This window comes from Euprymna scolopes, chromosome 34 (assembly GCF_053919585.1).
Source record: "Euprymna scolopes isolate OS-2025 chromosome 34, ASM5391958v1, whole genome shotgun sequence".
Lineage (NCBI taxonomy): Eukaryota > Metazoa > Mollusca > Cephalopoda > Sepiida > Sepiolidae > Euprymna > Euprymna scolopes.
The window spans coordinates 19,218,730-19,231,059 of record NC_136515.1 but is presented as its reverse complement, the minus strand read 5'-3'; the positions used below and the strand labels follow the sequence as shown (position 1 = coordinate 19,231,059).

Below are 12,330 nucleotides of genomic sequence, written 5' to 3'. Positions count from 1 at the left end.
CATAAATGTCTACGAATAATGTAAGTATGTGATTTGGAAGATCATTAACATAGATGAGGAAGAGAGTTGGGCTCAGGATGGACCCCTGAGGAACACCAGCATTAATACTGAGAGCTTCCCATCAACCACTACTCTTATGAACCTATCAGAGAGAAATGATTTAATAATTGCGAAGGCATTTCTACCTATACCATAGCTGGAGATCTTGCGAAGTAGACCTTTATGCCATACCTTATTAAAGCCTTTGATATGTCAAAGTTATATTAAAATGGTTAGCGGTACTTATACAGAATAGGTCAGCACTATTTTTAACGCTTGTTCGAAATAAGAACAAAAATCAAAGTATCTACTTAACTGCCAGTCGAAATCAGTAAAATATAAAAAATTTACGAAAAATGATGAAGTAGAAAATTCATTATTAATGAAAATTGTTTTCGAAGAAACAGCAAATTATGCTTAAATAACAGAAAAGGGGAGGTAACTTTACTTTGTCTTGTTACACTTGCAAAAATTATAATGGCTGATCAATGGATCGTGAAATCGTGAAAGTACATGTTTTATGTAATAATGTAGTAGTATTAATAATAATATAATTTCGACCGGACAGATAACATATTATATTATTGAATTTCAATTGAACCCAGTGTTATCTACTTAATTGCCATGTCGAAATTAGTAAAATATTCAAAATTTACGAAAAATTATAAAGCAGAAAATGCATTATAAATGGAAATAGTTTTCGGGGGAATTTCAAATTAGGCTTCAATTTAAAGTTGTTTTGTTAAATTGACGTGAACACTTGAATATTGCAATTAAAAGTCAAATATGAACAGGTAAAATTATAGAAGAATAAAAGGCCAATCAAATGAGGTATAGTTTTTTTTTTTACACGGTGGTCACCACTTATCAAGGCCTGGAAGCCACTCAGGGATAAGGGTTATTGCAAGTACAGTACGTTAGTGTGGAGATTTGATGAAGTGTTTACTTAAGGGGGCGGTTCATTAGGAATTTGTTAACGTTGGACTTGAAGACATCCAAGTTGTAGTCAGGTGGGAAGCAGGCAGACGGAACAGAGTTCCACAGGCGTGCAGTTCTAAGAAAGAAGCTTTGTTCATGGAATCCACGTTTTGATTTAGGCACAGATAAAGAGTGGGGGAAATTTTTCACAGTGGATTCAGCTAGACGTGTGTTTTTCGTGAAAGATTGGCGAGGGGGGACCAGAGATTGGAGTTCAGACGAGCACCTGCCATGGAAATAACGATAAAACAAGGATAGGCTCGCAACGTCTCTTCTGTGGGAGAGAGGTTGCAGGGTAGAGAAAAAGCCATCTCTCACTAAGCCACGAAGTCTATTTTGTACTCTGTCAAGGCAAGATAGGCTGTTTTTAGCAGCTCCTGCTCAGATATGGCAGCAGTATTCCATCCTTGGACGTACTTGGCTTTTATAGAGATAGAAAATTGCATCAGTAGTGAGATATCTTCTGGAGCGGTAGAAGGATCCCACCATCTTTCCAGCGACCTTGGCAACAGACTTAATGTACGTGTTCCATTTCAGATCAGGAGTAAAGGTCTAACCCAGAAGCTTGTTTAAACAGTTACATTAAGTTTAGCTTAAATTTGCAGTTTTGGAAAAAAGTACAAGTGCGGACTTTCTTTTTGCCGGCACAATATATATTGTGCCGGCAAAAAGAAAGTCCGCATTTGTACTTTTTTCCAAAACTGCAAATTTAAGCTAAACTTAATGTAACTGTAAATATATATATATATATATATATATATATATATATATATATATATATATATACTAGACTACCCGTATATATATATATATATATACTAGACTACCCGCGACCCGTTCGGTCAGTATGTTATATTAGCTCCGTGTTTTGACAAGCTTCTGGGTTTGACCTTTACTCCTGATCTGAAATGGAACACGTACATCAAGTCTGTTGCCAAGGTCGCTGGAAAGATGGTGGGATCCTTCTACCGCTCCAGAAGATATCTCACTACTGATGCAATTCTCTATCTCTATAAAAGCCAAGTACGTCCAAGGATGGAATACTGCTGCCATATCTGAGCAGGAGCTGCTAAAAACAGCCTATCCTGCCTTGACAGAGTACAAAATAGACTTCGTGGCTTAGTGGGGGATGCCCTTTTCTCTATCCTGCAACCTCTCTCCCACAGAAGAGACGTTGCGAGCCTGTCCTTGTTTTATCGTTATTTCCATGGCAGATGCTCGTCTGAACTCCAATCTCTGGTCCCCCCTCGCCAATCTTTCACGAGAAACACCCGTCTAGCTGAATCCACTGTGAAAAATTTCCCCCACTCTATATCTGTGCCTAAATCAAAACGCGGATTCCATGAACAAAGCTTCTTTCTTAGAACTGCACGCCTGTGGAACTCTGTTCCGTCTGCCTGCTTCCCTCCGGACTACAATTTGGATGTCTTCAAGTCCAATGTTAACAAATTCCTAATGAACCGCCCCCTTAAGTAAACACTTCAGCAAATCTCCTCACTAACTTAATGTACTTGCAATAACCCTTATCCCTGAGTGGCTTTCGGGCCTTGATAAGTGGTGATCACTGTGTAAAAAAAAAAAAAAAAAAGAAGCTATGGAATTAATGTATGAGCGCGACACTTGTGACGTAAAGAAAATAGTTTTTTGTGACATAATAAATTGGAAGAAGAAAAAAAAATAAAGATTTTAATCACGCCCTCTAGTTATAAAGGACCGCATTAGTTCCATAGTGTTACACATGCGATAAAGAGGGGGATTAAGTAAAAAGCAAATGGGTCGGAGGGGTATGAAAAGAAATTTACGAAAAATAAAATGTATTTATCTTTGTAATACATTACCAAAGAGTGGGGGGGGGATAAAAACGACTTTACGAGAAACAAAATAAATAAATTTATCGTACAGGTGACAGAAAGGTGTATTAAAAAATGGAGAAAAAAAAAAAAAGGAAGCGGTGGGGTAGGTGTATCAGAATTTGGGGGGAAGTTTTGACACCCCTAACATAAAACTGCGAATAAAATATAAAAAACTCGTAATTTGCCTTTTTAAAGGGGGTTGTTTATTTTCTTTATGGATTATACTTCCAAAATAAACTATTAAAGTTGTTTAAAAAATAATAGAAATATTATTTTTTATTTAAAAAAAACACACACAGAGACCCCAATCCTATCGAAAACCTATGGCATTACATCAAACAACAGCTACGCAATGATAAAATTTCCAATTTGGAAGAACTTTCGCAGCAAACATGTCTTTATAGCTTAGGCATTAACGTCAAAGAAAGAAGTAAATCGTAAGCTAAACGTTCTGGTTTCGATTCTCAGTGGTGGCGCATGAGTCGTTTTTTTTTTTTTAAGCTTTTTAAATCATTACTATATATTGGGTCCAATATAATATAATAATGAATACGAATTCCGCATTAATCGAAATTTAAGCATATTTTATGACCGGGCAATGCCGGGCGGCCTGCTAGTATATTAGGTATATGGATGCCCGGCGTTGCCCGGGTGTTTGGAAGTGTATGTTGAGCACAAAAAAAAAAGTGGTAGTAGGAAGGCAGGCTAGAACCTGTACCGCAAAGGAAGAAAAGAATAGGGGGAAAAAATCTGACGTCTTTGCTGTTACGACCACCGCCAAACCCGAAGTGACAAAGGTTTTAATTAAGGCTAGACAATCGAAAGAAGAGGATGACTTTCGAAAATACCGGCGAAAAAAGCGACCCCCCTTTAGAAAAGTGTCCAGTTGAAGGTGAAGATATAAATGTTTTTAGCCATTTTTTCGATATTTGTCGTCTGAAACGATACTGATCTTGTAAAAGTCCGTCGCCTCTGTCGAAAGTTTTAGGCAGACATGCAAACATACATACATACATATATTTATATATTGGGAACTAAAATTTTCGACCCAAACCGATTAAAAAGCTTGCCCTATCACTGAATACCTTTAATGTCAAATTTCAAATGTTTAGATCAGAAATTGTCTGAGTAATTTGGGAGAGACCGCAGAGGTAATTTTTTTTTAAAACTTTGACCTCTATAATGACCCCTTAACATTTATTGTTTTGGGCTCAAATTAAGTTATTAAGTTAGATCCATGTCCAAGGAACCTATATCTAAAATTTCAATTGTTTAGACCCAAAATTGTGGGAGGAGTTTGGTAGAGTTCTCAAAGGTCAAATCGTTGAACTTTGACCCCTTAACAGCCAAATTTCTGACCGAAAACCGATTACAAAGATTTTCCCAAATCTCAATACCTTGTATATCAGATTTCAAGTCTGTAGACTAAAAATTGATAGAGTTATTGTGTAGGGAAATGTATACAGAGAGATACAAACACGCAGACAGACACTTTCACTTTTATAGATATACTAGCATAGGTGCCCGGTGTTGCCCGGGTGTTTGGAAGGGTATGCTGAGCAAAAAAAAAAAAAGTGGTCAATCTTTTTAACTTTGACCCTTATTATGACCCCTTAACATTTATTGTTTTGGGCTTAAATCAAGTTATTAAGTTAGATCCATGTCCAAGGAACCTATATTTAAAATTTCAAGTGTTTAGACGAAAACTTGTGGGAGGAGTTTGGTAGAGTTCTCAAGGGTCAAATCGTTGAACTTTAACTCCTTAATAGCCAAATTTCTGGCCGAAAACCGATCACATAGATTTTCCCAAATCTAAGTACTTTGTATATCAAATTTCGAGTCTGTAGACTAAAAATTGACAGAGTTATTGCGAAGGAAAATGTTAACAGACAAACAGACAGACAGACAGACGGACAGACAGATACACAGACATGTTCACTTTTATAGATATACTAGCATGGTTGCCCGGTGTTGCCCGGGTTTTTGGAGGTGTATGCTGAGCAAAGAAAAAAAAAACAAACAAAAAAACGGTCAATTTTTTAACTTTGACCCCTATTATGACCCCTTAACATTTATTGTTTTGGGCTCAAATTGAGTTATTAAGTTAGATCCATGTCCACGGAACCTATATCTAAAATTTTAAGTGTTTAGGCCCCAACTTGTGGGAGGAGTTTGGTAGAGTTCTCAAAGGACAAATCGTTGAATTTTGACCCCTTAACAGCAAAATTTCTGGCTGAAAACCGATCACATAGATTTTCCCAAATCTCAGTACCCTGTATATCAAATTTCGAGTCTGTAGACTGAAAATTAACAGAGTTATTGCGAAGGAAAATGTACACACACACACACACACACACACACACACACACACACACACACACACACACAGACACGGTCACTTTTATAGATATAATATATCTTTGGCAGGCAAACCCAGTATTGCTCGAGATTGAATGAAGATCACTACTAACTACTATGAATTTTTTCCTACACTCATAACATGATATTATTTTATTTTTTGTTTTTCTTGCATCTTAACTTACTTCAGTTTAGCCCCCTAATGTAGTTGGAAGAAGTTGAATGTTGGAAAACTGTCTTATACCATAAATCCCCACCCCTAAAACTAGTGATTTGGGGGCACTTCTATTGTCATCCTTGGCAAATCTATATCTATAAAAGTGAAATTGTGTGTGTGTGTGTGTGTGTGTGTGTGTGTGTGTACATTTGCCTACCAAACTACTCTCTGTCTATTTTCAGTTTACAGACTCGCGATGTGTTTGTTTGTTTGTTCTAAGAAAAGTGTTGAACTTTATTTTTTTAAACAGCTAATCCTAATCAGAATCCTAACTGAAGCTTAACTTCGTTAAAAGAGTTCGTTTCTGTTTAAATCCAATGTTTCCAATTTCAAGGGGTATTGAGATTTGTGAAAAACTTTGTAATTCGTTTTCGACCAGAAATTTGGCTGTCATGGGGTCAAAGTTCTTTGAAAACTCTACCAAACTCCTCCGACAATTTTGGGTCTAAACAATTAAAATTTTAGATATAGGTTACTTTGACATGGATCAAACATTTGATTTGAGGCCAAAACAATAAATGTTAAGAGGTCAAAATTAGGGCCAAAGTTAAAAAAAATTTGACCTCTGCGGTCTCTATAAAATTACTCAGCCAATTTTTGGTCTAAACAGTTGAAATTTTACATAAAGTGTATTCAGACATACAAACTTTTTAATCAGTTTTTGAGCGAAAATTCGGCTGCCAAGAGGTCAAAGTTGAAAGAGTTGACCTTTGCAGACTCTACCAAACTCCTCCGCCAATTTTGGGTCTAAACACTTGAAATTTTAGATGTAGGTTGCCTGGACATGAGTCAAACTTTTAAATATATATACACATATGCACATAAAGTTATGAACAGTACATAGGGCCCGGTTAAAACCGGGCTGAACTACTAGTTTTACATAAGAGTACACTTTCAGATTACATGTCCATTCTCTAATCTTTCTTTCTACAGGGAATACATAAATATTAAACAAACATTAGGTACGTGCAAAATGAATGCTGATGCTCAAAATGTATAAACATTTTAACTCCTTCCTTTACTTAAAGATTCACCAAAAATCAGAAAATTAACCAATTTTAATAAATTGTCAGTATTTTTCAAATAATGATCACGGAATATATTGGACCCATTATTTTTATTTAAATCTTAGTAGAAATTTATTATTTTGTTTAAACAAAAAATACGTTTAATAAAGTTATGGTATTCAGTATTTAAAAAAAATGCATAAATTTATTTTTTGCCTTTTAATGAAAAGAAAGCATCGTAAATTACAACAATTAAAAAAAATTATTTAATTTTCACAGGAACATTACGACCCCCCCCTAAAGTCCGTATTAATGAATTCGATATAACTTGAAAAAAAAATTTAATTTCTCGAACTACTGATATTATCATTGAATTAAGCATTGTATATTTAATATTTTCATAGTAAAAGAATATAATTGTAAACAATATTTCTACTTTTTTTTCAATTTCAGGTTTCACATAATTTTTAAATGTAAGATTCGAATATTTTCCTTGCTCACAGGACTGTGAAACTTTCGGCGTAACATAATTTTTATATAATCTTGAAAAATAATTTTTGTTTAAATTTAAAAGCAGAAACATAGGAAAATAATTAAAATTAAAAAATGGTAAAAATCATACAAACGTTCACGATAGGAATGTACGGATGCACAGCTGGGGGCCAAAAAAAAAAAAAAAAAAAACTAATTGGCGTCATTTTCAGATAGCCTTTCGACTGTCTGAGATTTTGGGCTTCGTATGTTCATGTAAAAAATTTTACGGCTTTTTTTCGTAATGTTCATTTAAAAATTAGATAATTTTTTTAATTGTTATAATTTACGATGCTTTAATTTAAAAAAACAAAAATGAATTCATGTATTTTATTTTACTACTGAAAACCATGACTTATTAAAGTTATTTATTGTTTGAACAAAATAATACATTCCCACTAATATTCAAATAATAATGGGGTTATCTTCAGAGACTTCAGTTTTGTTGATATTCTGTTAAGCGAGAATCTCCCGCTTTTCGAAGCTAATTAAGCTATTTCTGGTATAAACAAGGTTAAAAAGTTTTTTTTTTTAATTCAATATCTTAGGACTTTAGTAGTTATCTTTGAAATAGACCCAGACAACTAATATTTATCTTTCAAAGGATTTTTACAATGAATTTCTTTAACTTCAAAATTTAGCTGAATTGGTTAGCTCGCCGTGAAAACATTTTTCATAATCCATTTTTTTTTCGCGTGTACAAATATTTTTCCTTCTGGAAATGAAGTTTAGTCTTGAATCTTTCAAATACAATAAAAAAAAATAGTCGGAAACCTACAAAAAATTATGATAAATCGGCTTTCAAAACTAGGTCCCCATATCTTTATTCTTCCATTTTTGCTCGTACTTAACAAACATACACACAGATATTAAGTTTATATATATAAACACATGCACCCCCCCTATATATATATATATATATATATATATATATATATGGGGAGGGGGCGTGCATGCGTTTATATATATTAAGTTTATATATATAATCACATGCACGCCCCCTCCCCATATACACACACACACACACACACACACACACACACACACACACACACACACACACACACACACACACACACACATATATATATACATACATATATATATATATATATATATATATATGTATATATATTCAGGCAAACATTATTAAAAACAACAGAGATACCTTGCTTGTATCTCTGTTGTTTTTAATAATGTTTGCCTGAATGAAGGAATGCTGCCTAAATACACTAATATATATATATATATATATATATATATATATATATATATATATATATATATATATATATATGGGGAAGGGGCGTGCATGTGTTTATATATATAGACTTATTATCTGTTGGTATGTTTGTTAAGTACGAGCAAAAATGGAAGAATAAAGATATTATTATATAAAAAGTTATTCTGTGTGTGTATGTGAGTTCCTTCCTCATAGATTCCGAAACGGTTCAGCCTGTCTTTTGCAAAATTTACACAAAGCTAATTTATATGTCTGGCAGTGTTCTTAGATATATTTTATACAGAAATTCATCCGATAAGTATCGAACATCGAAAAAATCCAGTCTTCCAAAAATAGCTTGTCTCTTTCTTATAGATAACAAAGAATAATTTTTACGGAGAATATTTTACGTTACACCGGCGAAGTGAGATAATAAAATTTCCACAAATCATTTTTGCTTAACAAAAAAAAAATAAAAACAAACAAAAAAAACAGAACCCCCCCCCCCCAAAAAAAAACAGAAGAAAAAAAAACCCAACAAAAAACAAAAACAAAACAGATTTATCATAAACTGGACATACGTTTTACTGGTAGAGCATTCGACCACATATCGAATAATCCCTTGTTCAAGCTCGGGTGTACCTCACTATTTTATTTTAATTTGTTCCTATAATGAGTTCAATTTACGATAAAAGAAGAGGTACCATTTAAAATCACCGCAAATCATTTCTTCATTTGCATATTTTAAAACTAATCATTAATAAGAAATGACTTTTCCAGGGCATTCATCGCCAACCCCAAATATCAGCTAACGTGATATTGTAAACAAACGTAGACGGAATTTGATGAACGACATTATCATTATTATTTTTTGTGTCCACCGGGCAATTTATTTCTCGTAATATATAATAATCAAAAGAGGATTTGTTCTATAATAATTCATACGCAATCTGCGTAAATTAAAATATCATATTTAAGCGTATTGTACGATAGGGCAACGCCGGGCTGCCAACTAGTAATCGGGTATAAAAATGGCTCTAGAAAATAAACAAAGTTTCAAACTTTATCTAAAACGAAAGAAAAGTAAAGAAATAAAATCGATTTATTTAATTATTTGAAAAAAAAAAAAAAAAAAAAATTTAAACCCATACTTAACAGGGAAGGAGGTGGAGATAATTGATCCAAAATTTAAGTCAGGAAAAAACGAATAAAATTGTTTACTAATTGACTGTTCAGCGACGGCTTAGCCATTTAAAATATTTTTTTCTTTTTATTGAAATTGGAAACATTGGATTTAAACAGAAACGAACTCTTTTAAAGAAGTCAGGCTTCGGGTTAGGGTTCTAATTAGGATTAGCTGTTCAAAAAATAAAGTTCAACACTTTTCCTAAAACAAACAAACAAACAAACAAACGAAATGAATTAAAAAAAATAAAAAAATAAAATAAGTTGACACGATGATTATTAAATCCAATCTTAATCTGAGGGGGTAATTGTTTTATTTAATTTCGGTGCTAATTGACTGCTCGGCGACGGCTTAACAATTTTAAGTCTGTTCTGCAAATCCAAATCAGAAATATTCACGCGCATATTTACACACTTTAACCAATTAGGTCCCACTCTCCTATAAACAGAGCACCAAATAATTTACTTTAAAAAACGGAGCGGAAATTTCACATTCCAAAAATTATCTAAATTGATCAAGAATTTTTATTTCTATAAGTTTTTATTTTCAAACGAAAATCATTTTTAAATGATTTAAAGTGGTTAATGCAAAATCGGTAGCATTACAAAACTGATTTCGCAAGTTTGAATTATTATGAACTTATCTGCTTTCGTTTTATTTTTCAAGGTGACGACGAGAGATAATCCCTACGTGTATTTTTGGAATATGACATCTCTGTTCCGTGACAAGTACGTACGTCATATTTTTCTATATACATATATTTTTTAATTAGTTTGAATTCTAAATAAGAACCAAGATTTTTTCCTTACCATTTTTTTTTTTCATTTCTTTTTCCAGCAAATAAAATAATCCATGTCTTTTAGTCGAAGAATCTGAAGCCGCATCGACTGTCGAGGTTGCATGCTAGACGAGCATATTTCGTTGTTGTTTTGATAGCAGCTTGGGATGGTTCGACAGGATAATCAACAATTATGCCTTTGAATTGAGGATGGGATTAGTATCCTGCGTCTTGTTGGGCAAATATCCGGTGCGAGACGGAGAATCTCTCAAAGCTATTTGTAATAATAACATGACACATGACTCGTTTATTTATATTGTTGTAGTGCTGTGGGAAACAAAATAATTTATAATTACAAAGAAATTATATATATATATATATATATATATATATATATATATATATATATATATATATATATATATATATATTATTTGGACAAATTCTGTAATGTTTGATGAAGTTACTGGATTACTGGATCGTTAATACGATTCGGTAACCGAAACATGTGTAACTAAACAGATAAATCGGTAATAAAAAAAATAAAACATATATTTGCTCTGGAATAGTATTTAGCACTTTCTTCAGGTTTTTTACTAATTACCATTTTTGCTATATATATATATATATATATATATATATATATATATATATAAGTATAAAGTAAATTATAAATATTTAATTTAACTAACTTTCTTGGATTCTGCATCTTTGGATTTTACAGTCATTGGAAATTTTACCCTTCACCAGACTATCCATTCAGATCGGGGAGAACTTGAATGCCTACTAGACACTGTCCTCGAGTGTCTAAGGTCTCTCTGTACAAGGGTTTGTCAGAACAACCTGGCATGAGGATACTTTTTCCATAGAAGTAAACCCTGACCAAATATTCAAAATCACATAGTATTCGCAGCCCAAATAAGATCTCCTCAGTACGGCTAACCCACATTTGCTTTTCGAGGAATGGTGCACCTTCTCCAAGTGATATTACCTCAAGTAATTGCACGAAGCTGGATACTCCACCAGACTAGATAAATTCTTGTCCTGGAATCCAGTAAGACCAAGAGACCAACATGAAAGATATACTGCAATGTATAAAAATGGTTAATTGGGGAGAGGAAAATTATGTTCTCAATTTCTTTACTAACTCAGTGCTTGAGAGATAAAGAACTTTAATGGAACATTCGAATATCTATGTATCTCATATAGACTTCAAGTGTTAGCCCCAGGTTGTGGGCCCCTTGATTTCTGAGAACTTCGACTGAAGTAAAATAAAACAAAAAAGTGAAATCACTTTTTTATTCACCCAATTCCCTCTGCTTCATTTTTGTTATCAAGTTAGATCTATGACTTACTTGTAGTTTCATTTAATACTTTTGCAAGAAAAATCCGATCTCGCATTTTGCTAAATCCTACCCTCTGATTAGATGGAAAGTATTTCTTCGAAACTCCGCGGATTAAGGACTATCCATTTATTTAGTGTTTCCATTTTAAAATTAAATATGTTTTTAACTCTTTATCAAAGTGTTTTTTAACATGTTTTATTAACTACTTGTTCTTATATATATATATATATATATATATATATATATATATATATATATATATATATATATATATATATATATATATTTACACAAGAATCACCAGGGCCCGGAGCACACTCGAGGATAAGGGTTAATGGGTATACATTAGTCAATGTGATTATAGCGCAGTAAACATAAGTAGTGGGAATTTTGTAAATTGGATTATTTAGAGGTACAGTCCATCAAGAACTTGTTTACGTTGGACTTGAAAACAATCAGATTGTAGTCAGCTGGAAAACAGGCAATCGGAAGAAAGTTTCACAGTCGTGCAGATCTAAGAAAGAAGCTTTGTTCGTGGAATCTACATTTAGGTCTAGGCACAGACAAAGAGTGTGGGAAATTATTGATAATGGTTTCGGCCAGACGAGTATTTTTCGTGAAAGTTTGGCGAGGAGAGACCATAGATTGAAGCTCGGCTGAGCGTTTGCCATGAAAATAACGATAAAGCAGAGACAGGTCCGCAATGTCTCTTCTGTGGGAAAGAGGTCGCAGGGAAGAGAAAAGGGCATCCCCAACTAAGCTACAAAGTCTATTTTGAACTCTGTCAAGGCAGGATAAGCTGCTTCTAGCAGCTT

The 12,330-nt window shown here is 33.3% G+C and overlaps 1 protein-coding gene across 1 annotated transcript in view; it reads right to left on the bottom strand.

Moving 5' to 3' along the window:
- LOC145259108 (protocadherin-11 X-linked-like) overlaps nt 1-10,405 on the bottom strand; it is a 53,495-nt gene extending 43,090 nt beyond the window's left edge. The window contains exon 1 of the mRNA XM_080116770.1: nt 10,201-10,405. The gene's annotated coding sequence lies outside the window, so the exon portion shown is untranslated. The remainder of the gene's footprint in view (nt 1-10,200) is intronic.
- Nucleotides 10,406-12,330: the final 1,925 nt, after the last annotated feature.